Source organism: Harpegnathos saltator, unplaced genomic scaffold (assembly GCF_003227715.2).
Source record: "Harpegnathos saltator strain DR-91 unplaced genomic scaffold, Hsal_v8.6 scaffold203, whole genome shotgun sequence".
Classification (NCBI taxonomy): domain Eukaryota; kingdom Metazoa; phylum Arthropoda; class Insecta; order Hymenoptera; family Formicidae; genus Harpegnathos; species Harpegnathos saltator.
This window is the reverse complement of record NW_020229988.1, coordinates 1593836-1611872: the sequence shown is the minus strand read 5'-3', so window position 1 is coordinate 1611872 and position 18037 is coordinate 1593836. Positions and strand designations below refer to the sequence as shown.

The window sequence follows — 18037 nt, the reverse complement described above, 5'->3', positions numbered from 1 at the left end:
CCCTACGTACGCGAAATAGCCGGAATCTCGCAGTTGGACAATGCTAGAGGTGTCCGCGGAGCGCCCGAGAAAAGGGATCTCGGGGGTGTTAGAATATCGTCCAGACGTCTTTTTCATATCTTCTAGGTTCCTGGTGGAAATTTGTTAATTAAATTGGGGTCGTCGTGCGTATCTCTGGTGTAACAATAAAATTTTCTTTTAAAATGTCAGTTCTTTTCTATCCTTCTGCAGTCGTTCTTTGCGCTCATGAAGAGACACAAAAGTGTGTAAAAATCAAACTTTCTTCGAGCTTGAAGTCTCGCGAATGTTGCCCTAAAATTTTTATATCATCCAGACAGTTTTTTTGATAACTTTCAGACGCCTGATGGAAATTTGTTAATTAAATTGGGGTTGTCGTGCGTATCTCTGGCGTAACAATAACATTTTCTTTTAAAATGTCAGTTCTTTTCTATCCTTCTGCAGCCGTTCTTTGCGCTCATGAAGAGACACAAAAGTGTGTAAAAATCAAACTTTCTTCGCGCTTGAAGTCTCGCGAATGTTGCCCTAAAATTTTTATATCGTCCAGACGTTTTTTTGATATCTTTCAGACGCCTGATGGAAATTTGTTAATTAAATTGGGATCGTCGTGCGTATCTCTGGTGTAACAATAAAATTTTCTTTTAAAATGTCAGTTCTTTTCTATCCTTCTGCAGTCGTTCTTTGCGCTCATAAAGAGACACAAAAGTGTGTAAAAATCAAACTTTCTTCACGTTTGAATTCTCAAGAATGTTGCCCTAAAATTTTTAATCGATATATTTACGGAATTACATCATTTTAATGCTATTACTATTATATTATTTGTTTGACAATAAAAGATTTCTGCAAAGTTACATTTATCATGATTGTTATTAAAAAGAATTTGGACAAGTCAGAAAAGCAACATTCAACCGATGGCTGAAACATCGGTAACGTCAGGCGTTTTTCAATTATCCGCGGCTGTCATGAAGCAGTACCTACGGCCAATAGTTTTCAATACTTGTCTAATGAGCATCTAAGGTAAGACAAAGTGAATCGTGGTGTCATCTCACAGCACGATCTCAAGTTTTTAATGACGAGAATACCATCGATAACACGAGCGGGATAACTGTATCTTCTGAAGATAACACGAAATAACGTGGCGGCACGAGCGATTCTTTGACAGCATGTTTAGTATATAAATAATAAACAGTAGATTGTTGAGGAAACAGTTGAATCATTGACTATAGTCACGATTGATCTCTCTGTCTGTGAATTCGTTCATAGAAACCGCTAATGAAAGCGTGAAACGAATTGCACACTATGCTAAAGTTTACGATAAAAGTAATATAAGTAAAATGGTATTAGAAGAATAAAACTCATGTTATATAATTATTAAGTAAATAATAGAAATATATTATTGGATTGCTAGGCTGAAAGGAAATGAGTGACGTCAAATGATTTTAGCAAATTCTGTTAAACTCAGTGATTTTGTATTTAAAAAATAAGCATACAACAAATTTTTATCTTTCTCCGCAATATTTTTCTTTTTCACGCACGTGAGACACAAATTTGGACTTTCAATGTTACATCATCTCGCACGTGCGCGCGCACGAGAGAGACCAACTACCCTTTCTCTCATACCTGGACTCTCGATTAAGGCTTCACGAAACTGAAAATGGAAAATTCTCTTTCTGCTTCTCTCGCAATTCTCAATTGTCCAACAATTGCCGGCGTCGCGGTGTCCCCGCCGAGGGCAAAATTAACGGCAAATTAATTCAAGGGTCCGCCGTGGAAAAGCGGCCTCGGGAACCGCGGGACACTGCGGGTTACATAATCCGCCCGGATATTCCTCTGTGCGGCATTCCTGCAAATTTTTTTTCCGCACAAAATGTCTAAATGTCATCCCGGGCGAAAATTCGTGGCGTGCGAGCGAGTCGGGAGGCGAGGGCATGCGGTAGAAGCAAGAACGAAAGAGCGGAAACGCGCGCGGGAGAAAGAGGCAACGAGGCAACTGTAGTATGACGGACGCGAGGCAACCGACGACGGCGATGTGCTGCGGGCAGTCTGCGCACGGACATCGATCGAGCCTCACGTTCCATCCACTCCCCGAAATTCTCGATTGTTTCACCAGCCGCGATTACCGATACGTTAAATACGACAGAAAGAAGAAGGGAGAGACACGGACGGAGGGAGGAAGAAGCGGATAATACGAAGAGCAGCGGAAGAAATAACGAGAGAGAGAGAGAGAGAGAGAGAGAGAGAGAGAGAGAGAGAGAGAGAGAGAGGGAGGGAGAGACAGGGGGACACTGCGGAACCATCCTTGATGGGGCGATCGTGAATCGCGAGCATCGTGACAGTGCGATGACACCTGTGCTTTGCCGAGAGGAACTGCCGAGCGACAGGACTGCGACTGCGGGGGTGTCTTCCACGGTGCACCATAGGAATTTTATGTAACAACCGGAAGACGTCGGTTCGCTGCGGTTGACTTCACGTCCGATAAGGTAGGCGACGCTCGACGATCGAGAGGGGTGAATTTTCAAAAAAGCCGACGTCGGTTTTCTCTCAGAGTCACACAAATTTATCACCTGACCGCGGCAGATTGGCTCAACGAGGATGTTTTGTATCTCGCTTTTGTTTGCTCGCCGTGTTTTCCTCTAGTATTAAATTGCTCCAAATGACCGTCGATAAGCACCGATAAATTGTTTTCGAGCGGAAGTCCTTCGATGTGTTTCTGCCGCTGAGACGTTTAAGTCAATCTGAGTCGCGGCGATAAGTGATTGCCTTCTGGCGACATAAAGATAAAATTCAATTGCTAGTAATTTCTAGCAATCTCCAATAACCTCCGAAAGTAAATGATATTTATGCACTAATAAGCGCCAAGGAATTCTCCGCGGATTTTCCATCGTGTTGGACTCTCCTTTTGCGGAAAGTACGCGGGTGGACGTTAAGCACGCTTTTACATCCTCCACGCAATAAAGTTGTGTGATAAGATACTATCGAGACGCGACTTAATCAGGAAAAACTGGTAGGTGCAAGGTTAGTGCGGGAAGTGGAGCCTCGCAGAGCCGGGAAGAAAGTTTTGACGTTTGAGAGTGTAACCGTGTATCTCCCGTCTCGAAATAACTCGATTTTTGCATCGACGGCCTGCCTGCCTTTTACTCACAAAATAAATCTGCGATATTTTCCGTAGAAAAAATCTATATCACTCGCCGCAATTTTAATTCATGTTAATCCCCGTCGAAAAAGCAACCTCTTCCTCTTGCAAATATCGAGAGCCAACGAGAGGCACGGGGCAAAATTCTGCGTTTCAACAAACAGCTCTTTCCAGTCCTTTGACCTCTTCGTAAGAGTCCCATTACCGGAATTATAAAAAAGTCAAGAGAGAAAAATACGGGGCCAATTGGAGCCGCATGTAAATGAAGGAGCGAGGCCGATTTGTGCAGTTATAATCAAATATGAATAATGTATCGAGCAGAGACGTTATGTAAAGAGCATGCTAATGCTCAACATGTTTGTATCGCACAAAAAAGTATCGCACGTAAAGCGTGCACACTCTTCTTGGCCGCGGAGTTCGCCGAGGGGTGCAGTTCTTTCGAGAGGAGAATCTCTCTCTCTCTCTCTCTCTCTCTCTCTCTCTCTTTCGGTCGCCAACCTCGGATTAATTTCGAGGAAGAAACTTCGGCACTTGGTGCGGTCCGCCGCACAGTTCCAAAATTTCTCCGTCCTTGTTGCAGTATCGCGCGGATATTCGTCGCGATTAGTTGGAACACGTGCTCAATAAATCACGCGTCTCGCGTTAAACTGGGAACGAAGCCGGAATTATAGAAAGATCGATAGCGACATGTTCGTTTCACCGGGCTATAAATGCCCGTGTATAAACGCTGCAAAGCACGTGAAAGCGGTCGATTCGCTTTTACTTACCGTAACGCCACTGCATACGCCCCGCATCCATGGCCACGCGAGCGTCGTACAACATTCCGGAATACGTAATTTTAATTTATCGATGTTTACCGAGCGTACGTTTCCCGAGGTGTATTCTGTTCGCGCATTCTTCGCCGCAACAATAAGCGCGCGCGTTTGCGACGGTCATCGCGCCGATATTGTACGGCGATTGTAAGACGCCTCTGTCAAATGAAGAAGCTATTAGCAGCGCGGATGCTGATCTAAAACGGAACGGGATAAAAAGGAAAGAGAAAGGGAGAGAAAAAGAGGATAAACGGATAAAGGTGCGACGAATCGGATTTGCATCCGCGTGAGATTGTTCGACAAAGCGTCTTCTCGTTCGACGCGACGATGCGGGATTGTCGCAATTTCCGGCGTCAAAATTATGGTAATGCGGTGTAATTGGACTCCTATCGGTCAATTTTGTATCTTACGGAATAATTTAAGAACGTCCATGCATTTCGGGCTAGACTTTTATCTCTATCGATCCACATCGACAATCATTAGAAGCGAACGTTAATTTGTAAAACGGGACTAAAGTCTGAGGAACCTCGCTTGATTTTTTATAATCGTTCTTTTGCTACTTAAAAAAGAAACACGTCTCTCTCTCTCTCTCTCTCTCTCTCTCTCTCTCTCTCTCTCTCTCAAGGAAACGATAAAATCCGAAAACGTCGGAAACAATATTTATAGGGTCGACGTATCCGACAAGGTAAAAAACATATCAAATCGAGCTTGCTCGAATGAAGCAGAGGCTAACTTACGGGAGATATATGCGACTGTTAATTTGCGGAAATGAGTCGAACAAGCCGCTTCGAAATCGCGGCGAATCGTTCGGAGTCGCGAGAATCAGCGATTAGCGTCGCCGTTTAAGAAGTCCTCCACAGCCTGCGCGCGCCATCGTCGCGTTGTATCTCTCCCGACGTTTTTTGTAAACGTTGATTTCCTCGTGGAAATCTCTGGTTGCCATCTGTCAGAGGCACTTCGCTCTCGTGCGCGCGCGTTCCGACGTGCTCCTCTCCTCGTGCTAGGTCGCGATAGACCTCGTAAACCCGCTCGACGCGTTCTGTAGCTTTTAATTACGATATATTGCCCGTGGACGCGAACGCGGGCAAGTACGAGTCTCGATGCCGCGACCGGTGCGCGTAAAAGCGCGCGTGCTCGAAATTCCGTTGCGAATCGCGGAAAATATCGAGAGGGCCGATTTTACTCCGAGGATTTACGACCGATCGGCGAATCCTCGCGATTTACGTGTACACGCAACTCTCGCGAGTTTCGCGATCGCGACTTATCGCGAATTATGAACGAGGATGCTTATAAGCGGACGAGAAGTAACGCGCGAGCCGCCTGCACGCGCAATTGAATTAACAACGTGAAACTCCGTATTTTTAATCTAACTTGCTTAAAATTGCTACTCCGGAGCACCGCTTAATTCGCTTTCGCGTAACAGCGTCCAGTTGCGCAACTATTTCTGCGTTTAGCCATTCTTCTAGCTTCCGTATACAGCGATTCAGCGCGGATCCATTGGGATTGGCGAAGCCGGGTGCATTGAACTCCAGGAAAGTAAGCGCGCCGATGGGTGGCTCGCGTTACGTGTGAGGTGCGTTATAGACTTTTGCGGACGACGATTACTTCCCCGTAAACGATTCATAACATTTTGTACGCTTCATCGCGGATTTCTAATCCCCCCAATCTCTTCACCAAAGCTGCCGGTTACGTCGTGCGCGCTTTCCCGAAGCGCGCAAACTTCGCGGGAGGATTTTGGGGGAGGAGGGAAAAAATGTGAGTCAAGAACGAAATGACACGATTGATTTCTTTCTTTCTTTCTTTCTTTCTTTCTTTCTTTCTTTCTTCTCCTGACAGAAATCGCTTGTTTTTACTTTTCACATCCGACTTTCACTGTCAGCGATTAACATAGATTGACCGCGTCACGTGGCCTACATATCAATTTATGATACAGCTCCGGCGCGGTGTGATTCGGAGAGAAGCGGCTACATATCGACGTTTTTTTCACGCGCGCATGGAGAAACGCGAAAACAATCGTCAGCTCGACAGACGGCGAGGTAGAACTGCCGATGACAAGCCACCGGCGCATCCTGGCGCATCGCTGCGACGCGACGTCGGGCGCGGTGGGTTGTCGAGCGTGGAAAAGAAAAAACGAATTGGAAAGAAACACAAACGTGCGTTCGTTCCTATCGTAAATCATCGTCGAAAATACAATAATACCACGGGGAGAGACATAGCGGGAGGGGGGTGGGCGGGGGAGGCGAGGGAGGAGGTACGAGCTCGCGCCATAAACCAAATCGCATCAGTTGACTCGTCTTGACCTTTGAGTTTGGTTGACCTTCTTTGCGGGCTTTTGTGCGGTACATTTTGGTCGCTCTCGGACGGATCCTATCGCGCGAGGTCACTGCGCTTTGCAATTTTAAATAGATACGAGTCCGCAGAGAAATATTCCTCAAGGATCTTCTCCGCAGATACGGAAGATGATAGGCCGAATATAGGCAGACTACTTGGCTTCGCCCGCGCCCGAGAGGGCTGCAGCGGCGGAATTTCGACGCGAAGATCTTTGCGGATAGTTGCAAAGATCAGTGGAGACTATTTGTGCGCGGAATATTAATCGATTAATTGCTGTCAACCTGTTCCGACGAAATCACACAACTGATGAAATTTCACAATTTAAAGCGAAATTGGAAATTGAAATATTCTCCCGCTCTTTCGCGGTCTTTAAGTGATTGACATTTAATTTTTCGAAATAACATATGACTTGGCGTTTGATGCATATAATCTCAAATAATCAGTAGGCTGTCAACAAAGAACATATTCGATACGCGATGCATTTCGCATTTCGCGTTTAAACAAAAAGCAGCTTTTCTGAAGCAGCAGCCAAAATGATTTGTACTGCTGAAACTGGTTTTCCAAAGTGATCATTTTGATCTTCACGACTAACCACATTCCGGTCAGCCAACAAAAATTTCAAGACGACGAGTTGCAAAATCTACTGAATGAAAATACGGCACAAACACAACAAGAACTTGCGGAAAAGCTGGGAATAAGATAGAAAGATATTTGCGTCTCGTTTACGTCATATGGGAAAGATACAGGAAGAAGGAAAATGGATTCCACACGAGCTAACCATTGATAACAAAAGTCGCCGATTGATCACACGCGTGTTACCTTGCTCGCCAGACAACAAAAAAGATTCTTTTTCGCAAAATCGTGCACTGGTGACGAAAAATGGATTATGTGTGAAAATCCTAAAAGCAAAGAATCGTGGATAGATTCTGGTCAAACCGACAATGTCGACGGCAAAACCCAAACGTTTCGGGGAAAAAAGTTCTTCTCTGTACATCTGTGGGACCAGAAGGGTGCGCTAGGGTACTATGAGCTCTTGGAACCGGAAAAAAACCATTAAAGCGGAGATTTGCCAAGGGCAATTGATACGTTTGAGCGATGCAATTGGCAGAAAAGGCCATTTACTGGACAAGGCAGCCGTAAAGTCATCCTGCTGCACGACAATGCTAAACCGCATACAGCAGAAGCCACAAAGGAAAGCATCTTACACTTAGGCTGGCAAGTTCTCCCATACGTGGCGTATTCTTCAGACCTGGCTCCATCAGATTTTCACTTGTTTCGGATGATGCAGCATGCACTGTCCAATACACACTTTTCGACAGCTGACGACGTACGAAATTTCATCGATGATTTTATTATAGCCTCAAAGCCACCGAGTCTCTATCGTGATGGAATTCGGCAACTGCTCGATAAATGGCGAAAGATCATCGATAACAACGGAGAATATCTTCATTGATTAATCTTCATCTATTGATTTTTAAACAAAGATTGCAAATCGTCGAGAATCGGAAAGAATTATAACTACTACACCTAATAATTACAGGCTCACGAATTTCGGATGATTGCAAGAAATCCTGACCCGAGCAGTGCTAAACGACGCTCCATGAATAAAAATTTACAATTGGTCGTATCGTCTCGCGCGGTCCAAGATAATAATTAATTCACAACTATGAACGCATTCGCTTTATAATCTGGTGGAAATCTAGCGAGAAGCTTCTATCTATTGATTTTTAAATAAAGATTGAAAGTTGTCGAAAATCGGAAAAGATTAACTAAACCTTAAAAATTAAGACTTTCTAATTTTTATCGCGTGGGTACACCATGAAGAAGTAGCGCAAGATTACTAGTGGCGCATTATCGATCATTCGACAGTGTGTCGGCGGCGAAAATTGCTGTCTGATACTTTGTTATTACAGAGTCATTACAGAGTTAATGTGGAACTTCTAACTTAGCACTCACTTTACGCTTCAGATGCCGCGATTGTGACCGCTCTAAGCGTAATTGCACGGTGTGCAATTACACGGTGTGATTTCAGATTGGTATTGCAAAATTCGCATGCGTGCCTCGAATCTACGAGAAGGAAAAAGTCCTCGCGTGGATCCGAGCGAGCGTCTCTCTCGTCGGGCAGCTTTCGCTTTTGTTCTCCCTCAAAATAGTCGCGGCTGACGCCACGCTGAATCGCGCACGCGTGATCATAAATTGATAACATCAGCGAATTAGCCGGCGTGGCCGAGTTAGTTTGCATAGCGCACAGCCTTCGCGTGCGTGCATAATTGTGAACCCGATCGCCTTACGTCATGCTTGTTTTTCGGTTTGTCCCCGAAGACGGCCGTTTTACACATTTTACTAGTTTTTCTCACAGCCTTTTTCACAGCCGTGTATTATTGCGTGCAAATCGTAATGAAGCATAACGGTATCGTGTATCTTATCGGATAATTGATTCATTAAATCCATTGCTCACCGGCAATCTGATGAATAACAAATCAACTGCAATTGTGACAGCAAGTGACAAATTAAGTCCAAAGTAAGAGACGCTTTATGGACCCCCTCGAAAGACAACCTTTTCTCAACAGATCCAGACGGATTTTCGACGGATTTTCGAGAATCCACAAGTCTCGGCGAGTTTGCCTCGCTTACGTAACGTAATCGACGCAGCGAGGCGATCAATTAATCAATATATCACATAAACATATCGCCGTCACAATTTTCGCGGGGCATCTTGCAAAGTGGCGTGCGCTCGGCGTCGCACATCCCGAACACGACTTGTGAGAATAACAGGCCGCCAGTCACATGACACCTATCCGTGAATGATGCTGGAACGACGCGGAATGCATATCTCTGCAGTTTCGCATTCGCGTACGCGCTCGCCCACGCGCGTGCGTGCTCGCACGTAACACCGTGCCGCGAGCGCGCGAGTTGGAAATTTTATTTTCGTCACCTTTCCTCGCCTCTGGCCTCTTCTCTGGTTCGGTCAGGCTCTCTTTCGCGCGCAGTTATCAGATTCTGCTGCACATATCGGGCTACTTTCTCGGCCCGTCTCGCGCTGCACTGCGCGCTGCAGCGCGCGAGCGCGCGCGCCAGCATCGAGTGAAAGTATTCGGAATTCTTGCGGTCAGTTTGACTCGTGGGCTCGCCACCGAGGAGACTTACGCAACGCGTAGAGTAACAGGTGTATTGCATGCGCAATAACGTGTCTGAAGGATCCAGGGGTCGTTTGTATTAACGATGCAGAACGGACATAGTACGCGCGGAATGGGACACCTCGTGTAAGCGAGAGCCTCCATCCGTATAATATCGGCAGATATCGCTCGTTACGACGGCTGCTATTCCAGACGTAATTCGTTAGTTCGGCGGGGCGAAGGGAAATTGGTGTCCGTTTCTTCCGCTTTCCGCCGTGAAAGTCGCAGAATCGTTCAGGGGACGGCACGTGCCCTGTCAGCTGCGACAATCGATTAATCGATATCTCCGCGAACGAGGAACAGAATTCAACCTTCATTTAGGAGAAATTTGTTAGAAATCCCGGTTTAAGATTTAACGGTGAATTCGGCTAGAACGTCGCATCTTTACTTTGATCTCGCCGATCATTGAAAGAAAGATCCTCGCATGTTGCGGCTGATGGATGAACAATGAAGATTTGGAACTTGTAAAGTAGGAGACAGTAATTTTTCGTAAATTATAAATTTTAATCATAAATTTAATTGTTTTAAGCAAATAAAGTTTAACCTATAAATTTTTCTTTCTCGAAGCAGGGTAGGATATTCATCTCCGCCATCCTGATCTTTATTTCCAAGATATGCGAGCGCGACGACTGAGAAGAATTTCTCGATACTCGAGTGTAACGTCGAGTTAAATTACGCGTTGCCGATAAGACGGCGAGTATTCCGAGTATCGAGCCTGGTGATCTGATAGCAGGCTTCATTTGAATCGCATGAAAGTAACAGTGTTACTTCAACTCGAGCGCCAGACGGCTGCATTTAGCGGCGAGCGTGCGCTCGTGATACGCGGACGTGAGCGGGACGCGAAAAAGGGCCGTTTTTTCTGCAAGGTTCAGGAAACCGACAAGGTTAACGCGGCGCGATCCGAGGATACTCGGCCGGCCGATCCGCCGGATACACGCGATCTTGACGGTACACCGAACATACGATACTCGGGCCGGTTCGATTTTCGCAACGGCTCGCCGGAGCAAGAAAGCGTTTTCAAGTGAAACAAGAGCGCAAGGTTAATCCAGTCGCTCGTTCGACGTTAATTGCGCTCGCTCCTTTTAATCGTTCGAAAGTCACGACGAGTCTCGATCCTGCAGGTGGTGCAGCCGGAGAGTGAACGGGGTCGCGCGGCAGATTTTCTCTCTCTGCGGTGTAATCTCTGATTTCTAGACGTACGTTCTAAATCGTCGTGTTTGATGTATCGATGTCGCGTTTCACACGTGTCGCGCACACGATGTAACCTTATCCGAAGCCGAAGACCCGTCCGCGTCGTCGTCGTCGCCGTCGGCGGCGGCCGATCTCGTTGGCGAACGCGCGCAGCAGCGTTCTCTCTCGTAAATAAATAATGGGATTTCGCCAACGAAGTAAAGCGGCGTAGTAAGCGTCATCGTCGGCCGTACGTCGACCCCGTGAACGTAAGAAAAATCTAATTGAAATTAGCGCGGTCTCTCAGGTGGGCACGAAGCAGCTGAGAATTATGTGTAGTAACTCGCTAGTATGATTACACGTGAGTTCGTACTAAAGAGAAGTGGAGCGCCGCCGCCGCCGCCGCCGCCGCCGCCGCCGCCGCCGCGTGCTCGCGCGGCGCGACTCATAGTTCGCAAAGTGTACAACGCGCGGATATTAAACTGCTGTTCTCGCTAATAATAGCGAGCGCGCCATTGCGGGTAGTAATAATCGTTATTGTGTTAACTCGCGCCAATTTTCCGCGACATGCTCGCGAATGACACGGCTCGCCGTTGCTCAATTTTTTCATCTTCGCCTCTTCGTCGTAGAATTCGCTCCATCGAGTCAGCTTTTAATTACGCAAATATAAAAAATCGATGCGCGTACGAGACGAATTGGCCGCGAAGAATTGAAAGGCTGCTCCAAGATTCGCAACAGCCTGCGAGCAATACTGAATTAAAAAGAAAAAATAAGAAAAAAGTTCTCGGCCATAAATTCCATCGGCCGGAAAATCGTCGAAAAAATCGTCGAAAAATCGCACTCCGAATTTTCACAAATTCCCGCAATACCAGCCACGGGGGGAGGGGGGAGGTGGAGGAGAGCCGATCTCCTCGCCGAGGGACGATATCCGTGTTTACGCTGCATATCGAGGGTTGGATCGATTTATTTTTGCAGAAGGTCGTTTCCCATACACGCCGCATTTTTTTGCGCAGGTGCCGGCCGGCGCAGCGTCGCGTCGGCGTGGCCGGCGGCGACGGCGGCCGGATCTCTCTCTCTCCCGGGTATAGGGGTCAGGATTTGGCGGTGCGACAACGCGCGCGCGGGAACCTCGAAATAGCAGTCGCGCGGGTAGAAACTTGGAGTTATAGTTAGCTCCTCTTATAGTTAGCCGCTGACTAGCGCGCTGCAGAATGCGAAACGGGTATGTTTCTCTCTCCTTCCTCGTACTAAGCTCATTCGAACGCACGTTCCTACTCGTCCCTCCTCCTCCTCCTCCTCCTCTTCCTCCTTTCTCTCCTCCTTCCCCTCTCTGCTTCTTCTCTTAATTCTCGCTTCTAGACCTTGCCGCGTTTTCCTCCTTTCTTTCGCCGCTCGCCGCGAATATTCATCTTTCGCTCGCTCTTGCGCGAGACGGACTTGTACGCCGCGCGCGGTAACGGAATCTCAGAGCAGAGGAAATGAAAAGGAAGCAAAGGAAAGAGGGGAAAAGCGGACGAACATGCCGCGGATGGACTCTCTCGCGACGGACACTTATTCGAGATTACGGCTCTGTCGGATGTTGGAAAGTGGACCGCGCATCCTGTCGTCGCAGCCCGCGGCCAGTGGCTGAATTATTTACATAAATATATATATTTATTCATCCGCCGGCCGCTTGCTAAATATTATATCCAATTCGTCAAGAGAACGAGACCCGCTGCCACATGTTGGTTAAATTAATATTATATGTAATAATGTAATTCTCTTCGCACGAAATGTTTTCTGTTTGCCTCGCGCGCGAGCGACATTCTCTCCTTGCACCGACCGCCATTGCGAACGTTACGCAATTCGAGTTTATTAATTAAAAAAAAGAAAAATCGATAGCTATATCTTACCGTAAGCGAGGTACTAACAAGCAACTAAAAATGTTTTTCAAAAATTAAAGCGGACTCTGCTTGTCGTACTAATGAAGTATTAATTACCCGTTGCAACCTTGTATAAAATATCGTATTTAAAAGTATTGTTTCGCATTCGCACGAGATTTCGTCGTGAATTCTGCTTTGCGGAAATCTCGGATTGGATCGCGGGCCAATACTTTTCAATGCGATACGGGGAATAGAATGTGAAAATCTTATATGCATAAGGGCGAAATAAAATATATTTGATTGTTTGACAATATATAATTTTGTAGACAAATGTTTTTTAGTTCAATTAATAAAATAAAGAAAGAAGAAACAATTCCTTATAATAAGAAAGTAAAAATTTACAAACATTTTCAATGCAAAGCATTCACGTTTGCATTGTCGTCTCGCATTCAGCGCGGCAAAGTTGAATGCGAACCAATACTTTTTAATCCCTTTGTTCAGGTCAGAAAGCAGAATTCAGAAGTATTCAAAATGTCAATACTTTTCAATACTTTTCAATCCGACATTTTATGCAGGGAAGTTACACTGCATAATTTCTTTTAGCGCGGTCCGAGTCAGCTGCGATCAAAGTGACACTGCACTTTCCGCCTGACGAGGTCAACTAGGCGAGAAACACCTTCGGCATTGTCTTCGCATTATCATTGTCGCGGCTCTCGTTTCCTACCTGCGGCTCATTTCGCCAATTAGTCACGTTTGTTTCTCCGACCGACGCAATCGCGTCGTTCCCAGGTCGAGAGTTCGCTTTTCATCGCGCTCCCGTACGTCGCCGTTTCTTACTCTGTCAATCGACCTGTACGCCTTGATGGAGCACCTTTACGCACGATCCTGCGACGTGACAGCGCCGGGAGCGCGCGAGCGTCTCAAAGTAAAACCGGCTGCGGCTGTGAGCGGCAGCTTCGTGTTGCACCTACACGATATCGCGGCTAAGCGCGACTAAATGAATTCAGACGGTTATAGCTACTGGATATGTAGATTACGCCGGGAAGGTAATCCTGATCGTATTCTGCAGGAAAAGCCAGTCTTCGACTCTCGCCTCCTTCTTATTCTCTCCCCCGATTTCCTCTCCTCCCCTTCGTTATCGTCGCGCTAACCCTCCGGGCTCGTCATTCTTTCCCTTCATCCTCTCTCTCCCGCTCGCTCGCTCGCTCGCTCGCTCGCTCTCTCTCTCTCTCTCTCTCTCTCTCTCTCTCTCTCTCTCTCTCTCTCTCTCTCTTCTGTTGCAACCGTAACAGCGAGCGGAGGAAGCGACCGATTAAGTTTTTGTTCGTCCGAGAATTAGAGGTCGAGCGAAGCTGATGTCGAGAGACGCGGAGAGAAGGAGAGAAGCGAAAGAATGAGGAAACGAGCGAGAGGGAGAGAGGAGCGATCTCAGGAGCCGAAGAAGAGGGACGTAGACGCGAAGCGTGGAGGAGCTATCGAATAGGCTCGATTCGAATCGCGTCGCTCTCGCGCTTTTGATTTTCCCATCTCTCGTTCTTTCTTTCTTTCTTTGTAGAGGCGAGAGCGCGCGATCGTCACGGATCCGGAGAGTCCTCCTCGCTTCACGAGACACGAGAGACTCTTTGTCTCCTTTCCCACGGCGCGCCTTCTTTTCGCTTTCCGTCAGTCTACGACGTGTCGAAAAAGGGAATCTCGTTGATGCACCGTTACATCTAAATCACGTAGTTGTTAATGCGACAAGGTAGACGAACTACATCGAGCAATCATCCGATCATGCCAAGTCGCCGACGCTGATGCCCTGCCATCGCACAGGCCGGTTGCGGACTATTATCCTGCCTCCTGCGTCTTCCCGAAGGGAGAATGCGCTTCCTTCTTCTTCTTCTTCTTCTTCTTCTTCTTCTTCTTCTTCTTCTTCTTCTCGGCGAGAAGAAGTGTCATCCGCTCGTCGAAGGGACCCGCCGAAAATCTTCGCGCAAAGCGTGCTTTGAATTTCACAATAAACGCGAGGTCTTCTTCGAGTCGTTCGCGGCAGATGCAGCGGCTGGCCTGGCTGGGAAAATGCCTTCCTGGAAAACGCATAGGAGTTTCAAGGCTAGGACGACTAACTTCCATAGATCCACGCGTAGGATTCTATTTCTGCTCGTGGACCAGTTTATGTGCGTTCATCTACGTTTCCGAGATATCAGACCGGCCGCAGCGCGTCGCACTCATTTTCCTCGTCTCACACAATACGGTGCAAATTGTTGACGCAAATGAGCCTCGCTCATCACGATTGGGAAAGAATCGTTAGATCGCGTCGCCAAAGTCGCGATCGCAAAATCGTGCGCGGAAACTCGTCGCGCCGTTGGGAAATATTCACCTTTCCTAATCGGAATCTTAAATGACTCCGTAATGACTCCCCGGAGAGGTCAACATCGCGTGGACACGATCCACTTTGAGGCTGCATAAGTTATTATATATCGCTTGCAGGACGTCTTGCGAAATAATGACACGTTCTTACGCGGATGACTTTCCTTGACATGATTTCACGGTCCAGCCGCCGTTCGTGAAAGGCCTAATTTATTCCCGCCAATATCGGCGGGATCGTGCGTCATTTTTAACAAAATAAATATCGCACTCTCGGCGTCGTGGCGGCTGAGCGGAATCTATTCTGGGCCTCCACGGGCTTTCTCTCACGCGGCACACGCGGGAATCTCGTCGAATCGACAAGCGCGACAGGTCTCAGCGCGTTAATTTTATGCAAGATTGATTATATATGCGCGCTCGGGGGCGACGCGACAATGTTGACAAAACGTGTTTTCGGACGTGTCAACACACACACACACACAAACACACACACACACACACACGCTCGGAGCGAGGAGCCGGCTAATAAATCCGATTCGATGTTCAAGGCGAATTAAGGCGTATGCTTCGCGGGAAAAGAGGCGAGCTCATGCATCTTTCGCTGTTACGCGCACAACTGCGCGAGGCCGCATTATTTACGCAAAAACCAGGGACGTACTACACGTATATGCCTCTCCTATACTTTTTCCCCGCGCGCACAAGTTATCCGAGTGGATGATGCAGCGCGTTCTTCGCGCCGCCGCACAAAGGATTCGGTCTGTGTGTCTGTGTCTCGATTCACCTGATTTTGCATCCTTCGCAATCGCACATCCACGTGTTACACGCGCCGGTAAGAAGCTCCCTCGGAGAGCCTCCGCGGCATGATGCAGCTGTACGCGCCACTGGCAGATTAGGGGGAACAGTTACACCGGCTGTTGTGCGCTAATGTGCTTCGATAAGCATCAATAATAGCGAAGTTTCAGCAAGAAAAGCCTGTCGTGTCATCGTCGTTTTCTCCGGGTTTCTCTTTCGCACTTGCCGCCTCGAGGCGCCAATGCCGTCCGCGCTGCGTTGCGCCGCGCCGCGTCGACGAAAGTTCAAATACAATTGATTCGAAACAATGGCACATTTCCGAGCCGCTTGCGAGGCTAATGGGGACTTTTTTAATTGGACGTCGCGGCACCGACGAAATTAGCCGAAATCTGCATCGTCGGCCGCGTACAGGTGGGTCGTTGTGGGTCTCGTGGGATGACGCGGCTCTGTGTGTTTGCGCGATTAGCATGATAAATCTTGCGAGCGTTCGCTTTTTAAGGGGGGAATTATATGCAGAAGTTTTATTATATCGTTTTCGAGGCTATTTTTGCGAATTTTTTTTAACGGAAACGGTAAGATCAATGGACTCAAAATTTTCACAGCGTATTCATTAATGTTCAAAGTATACAATAAATTTGGTTGAATCACAACAACCGATCGACATCACAACAACAATCACAACTGTCGACATAATTCCGAGCTTTTCTCACTACTCTGAAACCAAAAACTGAGAAAGATTTTCAAAATATACGGTTGCCATTATAGTCCATACCAAAATGAAGGCAGTAAAGCCAAATTTGGAAAAACAATGACTGCACAAAAAAATGAAACTTTTCAACTTGTAATCATATTTAAAAAATGAATAAAATAAAATATAACTGTGTCCGAGGTAGAGGCGAAATCGTGCGTAATCGTGTCGACAGTTTAAGAAAATGGTGTTTCCAGATAAACGCGTTTAAACTTTCATGTGTACTTTCCACATAGATAGTAACAAATTTATTTTATACTCTGAACATTAATGAATACGCTGCGAAAATTTCAAGTCCATCGATCCAACCATTTCTGTTAAAAAAAATTCGCAAAAATAGCCTTAAAAACGGCCTGCTCCGCATGTAATTCCCTCCTTAAAGAAAGCGCCGTCGCCGCTTGATATTCCTACGAGCGGAATAACGAGATGGATGCGCGGCTGACTCACGCGAAGAAAATTACATTAAACATAGTTGTAGGTAGGTAAAAGCAAAAGAAAAAAAACAGAAGAAAAAGAGGAAGAAAGAGAACGAAGGTCATACAGCGCGATTATCGGCGTAGATCGCACACGTGCGCGCCAAGTTGCGGATCGCGGATTTTCACGCGGGCGTATCGCGAAAGGTCCCGGATGGCATCGCGCGCACGCGTTGCGGGAACGGACGTGCGGCACGACGAGTGAATGCATAATGGTGAATCATATCTTCGTCGAAGAAACTAGATCATTAAGCCGTGCAACCTTGGATTTCTTGCCAAGTTCAGTGCACTGTCCGGTCGACTACGTTGAATATATACCTATCCCGGCAGTATTTGCTTCTCCCGCGTCTCTCCTTCCAAGGCTTAGCCGCGTCTCTCTCTCTCTCTCTCTCGCTTTCTCTCTCTCTCTCTCTCTCTCTCTCTCTCTCTCTCTCTCTCTCTCTCTCGCTTTCTCTCTCTCTCTCTCTCTCTCTTTCTCTCTCTCTCTCCCGGTCTCTCGCGCGCTTCTCTTCTCTGCAGCTTCTTTCTTCGGTGACGCGTACGTCGTGCGTATACGCGCGCGTAGTGATGGGCTCAAGCACATCGAATCACCTCGAGCGTGCGACGAGAGTCTTGACTTTTCCCGGATATTGTTCCAAGCCGGAAATTCCTCAGATCCTCTCCGGGGGTCTTGAATATTTTATCAATCTCCGGTGTATCGCAAAAGTCTCTCAATAATCAAGGTGGTAAATTATCGCGCTCGTTGCGACTGCATGAGCACTTATATTTTATTCCTCTCTGTAGATTTTTACCAGGTCATAAATAAGTAGACATTTATTTTTCTTTTCAAATCATTACACGTGTCTAATGTAACGTATGATATATTAAAATAAGATATATGAAATTTAAATGGAAATTTATATGAAATATTCGGATTGTCCAAAGTAGATTCGCTCGCACACATGTCGAGCGTCGTAAAGTATTTACGACGGGAGTAGAATCTTCCAAAAATCTTCAAAATAAATAAATAAAAATCTTTGTAAAGTCTCGTCGACGGAAATTTATGTAAAATTTTCTCCGGTCTTCTCTTTTTTTCTTGAAGAAAAGTCAGGGTGGAGTTTGAAATATAAGACTGTTATCGAACTGTCCTCAAACTTTCTTGAGAAAAGAAAACGAGAAGATTTCAACTCGACCCGA

The 18037-nt window shown here is 46.7% G+C and overlaps 1 protein-coding gene across 1 annotated transcript in view; it reads left to right on the top strand.

Moving 5' to 3' along the window:
- The first annotated feature begins 1983 nt into the window (after window positions 1–1983).
- Window positions 1984–18037, top strand: part of LOC105181592 (uncharacterized) — a 30342-nt gene continuing 14288 nt past the window's right edge. The window contains exon 1 of the mRNA XM_019840638.2: window positions 1984–2498. The gene's annotated coding sequence lies outside the window, so the exon portion shown is untranslated. The remainder of the gene's footprint in view (window positions 2499–18037) is intronic.